Genomic DNA, 5316 nt, shown 5'->3' with positions numbered 1-5316 from the left:
AATACGTTCGACTGATGCCCTGGCCAGCACATTCTCCAGATCTCTCACCGATTGAAAACGTCTGGTCAGTGGTGGCCGAGCAACTGGCGCATCACAATTCGCCAGTCACTACTCTCGATGAACTGTGGTATCGTGTTGAAGCTGCATGGGCAGCTGTGCCTGTACACTCCATCCAAGCTCTGCTTGACTCAATGCCCAGGCGTATCAAGGCCATTATTACGGCCAGAGGTGGTTGTTCTCGGTACCGATTTCTCAGGATCTATGCACCCAAATTGCGTGAAAATGTAATCACATGTCAGTTCTAGTATAATATATTTGTCCAAAGAATACCCGTATATCATCTGCATTTCTTCTTGGTGTAGCAATTTTAATGTCCAATAGTGTACATCCTCTCGTAGAGATCTTTTTCAAAAACGAGTGGCAGAATGCACTGGTCGTTCGGTCAATCGTCTTCAGTTGAAAGTGAGAACAGCGTATACCAACGAAGAGAAGATGGAAACGTTGACCATTTCCGGAGAATGAAAGTTAGCAGAATAGTATCTACAATAATTTTCTATTATAGTACGGGTCCAGCCGCGTATTTCTGTCAATTACCCTCTGTACTACACTACAGTAGTACAGTCCACGTTTCATGCGTCAGTTTCTTGGTAGTGAGTCATCGCGCGAATGTTGCTTTCATGAATGAAGCGGGTTGTTACGGGGGTAGCGGCGCGACCGGCGGCAGCAGCAGGCAGACTGGCCGGCTCGGCCCGGCTCGGCTCGGCTCGGCTCGGCTCGGCTTACTCACCCCGTCGCAGGCCATGGGTGCGCTGAGCTGTCGCACGGCGCCGCGGCCCAGAGCCTCGCGCTTGCGCTGCGCGGAGAAGAGGCGCAGCTCCTTGCGCTCCTCGTCGCTCAGGCCGTGGCAGTAGCGCACCTCGTTGTCGTGCGGTGGCAGCTGCTGCAGCAGCTGGCGCACGCGGTACCGCTCGCCCGCGCTGTTCACGTACGGCACCTTGTCCTCGGGCAGCGCCGAGAAGTACACGTGCACCTGCCGACAACCAAGTCATTCGTTTCACTTTGCACTCTTATACGCCCCTCAGGGGTAAAATACAGGGAGCGAAAGGCTATTTACAATTTGTACAGAAAGCAGATGCCAGTTATAAGAGTCGAGGGGCATGAAAGGGAAGCAATGGTTGGGAAGGGAGTGAGACAGGGTTGTAGCCTCTCCCCGATGTTATTCAAACTGTATATTGAGCAAGCAATAAAGGAAACAAAAGAAAAGTTCGGAGTAGGTATTAAAATCCATGGAGAAGAAATAAAAACTTTGAGGTTTGCCGATGACATTGTAATTCTGTCAGAGACAGCAAACGACCTGGAAGAGCAGTTGTACGGAATGGACAGTGTCTTCAAAGGAGGATATAAGATGAACGTCAACAAAAGCAAAACGAGGATAATGGAATATAGTCGAAATAAATCGGGTGATGCTGAGGGATTTAGATTAGGAAATGAGACACCAGTAAAGGAGTTTTGCTATTTGGGGAGCAAAATAACTGATGCTAGTCGAAGTAGAGAGGATGTAAAATGTAGACTGGCAATGGCAAGGAAAGCGTTTCTAAAGAAGAGAAATTTGTTAACATCGAGTATTGATTTAAGTGTCAGGGAATCGTTTCTGAAAGTATTTGTATGGAGTGTAGCCATGTATGGAACTGAAACGTGGACGATAAATAGTTTAGACAAGATGAGAATAGAAGCTTTCGAAATGTGGTGCTACAGAAGAATGCTGAAGATTAGATGGTTAGATGGGTAGATCACATAACTAATGAGAAGGTACTGAATAGAATTGGGGAGAAGAGGAGATTGTGGCACAACTTGACTAGATGAAGGGACCGGTTGGTAGGACATGTTCTGAGGCATCAAGGGATCACAAATTTAGCATTGGTGGGCAGCGTGGAGGATTAAAATTGTACAGGGAGACCAAGAGATGAATACACTAAGCAGATTCAGAAGGATGTAGGCTGCAGTAGGTACTGGGAGATGAAGGAACTTGCACAGGATAGGGTAGCATGGAGAGCTGCATCAAACCAGTCTCAGGACTGAAGGCCACAACAACAATAACAACAACGACAACAACAACGCCCCTCATTTAGACTTTAAAACGGTCATACTACGCTCTAATCCAGCGATTCCCAGGCTGGGATACTTACCCCTGACATGGTACAATGTAAAATTTTGAGGGGTAAAAACAAAAACTTCCAGTTATGAAACTTCCTGACAGATTAAAACTGTGTGCCGGACCGAGACTCGAAATTTCCCGCGAAAGGCAAAGGTCCCGAGTTCGAGTCTCGGTCCAGCACACAGTTTTAATCTACCAGGAAGTTTCATATCAGCGAACATTCCGCTGCAGAGTGAAAATCTCATTCTGGATACTTCCAGTTGCGTTTCGGTTACGAAACCAAATTATTTTTAAAACATCATCGTTAGTGACATAAAAGTTTTCCAAGGATTGTACCGCGTCATAACGTAAAACAACTATTCTCGAGAAACTAGCATTTCGGCTACTGTTACAGTGGCCTTCTTCTGTGTCTACTGATGGGCTTTAGCTGTATGGAGTAGTTTATACTTTGTCGTTGCTGTTCACCGAGCACGCCTTTATGTCACAATTTGAAAAAGGTCGTTGTTGTAAATGGTCTCTTGAGGCGGAAGGAGTGGAACTTTATTATGAGGGTAGTACCGAAAGTTGTTGCTATTCATGACAAGCCATCTGGGCTTACATTTCAACAAGATTCTGCCCGCCCGCAAATGGCAACAGTTTGTTTTGCTTGTCTTCGCGTTACTGACTTGCTCAATTTGTGAAGGTCTCTCTCTCGAATAAATGACCAATTTTTTTTTAAACTGTAATCATTTGTTTGTACGTGGATGTACATCAAATCTGCCATTCCCATCCCATTCGTATAATTTCTTCGTGGTGTGTACTCTTTTGTGTCAAAGTGTATATTGTGTCACACAAATGTTCAGCTTTTTTGCAACGTTTGTTTCCGTCAAATGTGTAAGGTTGGTTGGGTTGTTTTGGGGGAAGAGACGAAACAGCTACGTCATCGGTCTCATTGCATTAGGAAAGGACGGAGAAGGAAGTCGGCCGTGCCCTGTCAAAGGAACCATCCCGGCATTTGCCTGGAGCGATTTAGGGAAATCACGGAAAACCTAAATCAGGATGGCCGGACGCGGTATTGAACTGTCGTCCTCCCGAATGCGAGTCCAGCGTGCTAACCATTGCGCCATCTCGCTCGGTGTAAGGCGAATGATGAGATAGTTCCTTTGAAGAGCACACGGGATTTCGTTCCCCATTTTTTGTGGTACCCGAGATTGTGCTCCACCTCTCATGGCCTCGTCGCCGATAGGACGTTAAACTTCTTGCGGTTTCAGTATTCTCCTGAAACCCCTGACACTCATTTGCATTTCAGAATTTAACTGAACCAGCTTCATACAAAGTGTGGTATTATACTGGCGCCATTGCCACAGAGTCCGCTATAACAGTAGTAAGATGCGATATGAAACTAGTACTTTACGAGAGATAATGACAGAAAATGAGTATTGAAATGTGCAATACTGCTAATGCTACCGATTATGCTTCCATGGTAGCAATGGGATCTACCTGTACTAATGCGACGTGAGCGAAATATTTCTGTGACTGTCAAGTAGGAAATGTTTTTTAACTGCTAGTATCGGACAAACTCGTTACGAAGTCTTCATGTCGCAACGTCTGCACCAGATATTTAATAACTGACGTCAGGGAAATCTGAACGTGCAACTGATGCTGCGTATTAATGCTATTCCTTGGAAATACCTCAAAATCTGTCATTATAAACCTGTTCAAGCATCATAAACTTCGCAGAGGATGTCGTGAGTAGCAGCAGTTAAACAGCTTGGCAGCTTACCAAATATCTTTTTTAGCTGCATCATTGCGTCGCTTGCTTGTCGTGTTCCAAAAGAAACATCTTGCTGAGAAGGCCGTTCGCTTGCCGTACTAAGCTTTTTACGGGATTTCTAGGTGCACCTCGGCCCATACGGGGGAAGAGAATAACTTCTCTCTCATTTCTTCACAACAAAAATCCTTTAAAGTAGTGTACGTTACTTTCTCTAAATAAATATATTGTCTAATTTTATCGTCTTATTCTCTTGTAAAAGTCTCTATCCTGCAACGGATTGATGAACATTTGCTTGATTTTGCAACAAAGCTTAGAGTCTAGAAATTCTATTTTAACTGCGAAACCCCATCCGTGTTAGAATTATATCATTATAATTTATTGCTGCAGGTACGACAAAAAACGTAGTCTTCCTATTTCCCTCAATCGTTCACTTTCTCCTCTTTGGATGGTCTCTCTCCCTTCAGTGTTTAGGATTTCATCAACACCACATGGACTCCCACCACAATAGTCATGGTTCAAAATTTATTCAGTTATGGAGGAAGCTAGGTCGAATCCCGATGGTGGAAGTAATCCAGAAATTGGCCAGCAGCAGGGAAGAAATGGTCTCGTACAGCTACTTGTTATCAGAGTAGGCACCGTGTAATACCAGTTCACAGGTGTTCCACTTGCTTGAAATAACGTAGTCTCGGTTGCCAAATCTTTTTTATTTACAGGAATTGACGCGTTTCGCCCTTTTGGGGCATCATCAGTTTGTCGTAAAATTTGATATGGAAAACCAACATGTATGTGCCACATACATTAAGTTTATGTGATCGTTTGCATGTGCAAATACAATATCACTGAGTGAAATGTTTTCGGAGTAATATTTGTAAAAGTACGTCAAAATTATTGTATATTGTATATGTCCCTTAATTTCTATGATAGCTGGTATATGTATGTAAATCACCTAGCTGGGCTTACGGCGTAGTGGGTATATTGCAACTGCCAGGATCCCCAAAGCAAGCTGAGGAGTTGAGATTGACAAGGTAAGAGAACTTTAACCATCTGGATGAACATCCAAAATAATTTTAAGCTGCATAAGTAATGCATTATAAACGCACGCACAACAGCTCCATGGTATGAAACAAGCCAGAAATAAGTATGACGTAGTTATTGTTTCAGTGGTCTCGCAAGTAATTGACACTGATTACCAAATGGACAGACCATGAAAAATACGAGGGGTTTTCAATAAGTTATGCAACGTATTTTTTTTCTTTCCCAAATTAGGTTGAAACAATGGGGAATTTGTTGTAGGATATCGTGGAAAGTTCCAGCTTCAGGCCCTATAGTTTCATGAAGTTGCGATAGTTGTCACCATGAGTAGCTTTCAAAATGGCGTCTGTAACGGAAGTGTGTTCAAAACAGTGAG

This window comes from Schistocerca piceifrons, chromosome 5 (genome assembly GCF_021461385.2).
Source record: "Schistocerca piceifrons isolate TAMUIC-IGC-003096 chromosome 5, iqSchPice1.1, whole genome shotgun sequence".
NCBI lineage: Eukaryota > Metazoa > Arthropoda > Insecta > Orthoptera > Acrididae > Schistocerca > Schistocerca piceifrons.
The sequence above is the reverse complement of the archived record's forward strand: the minus strand, read 5'-3'. Positions refer to the sequence as shown.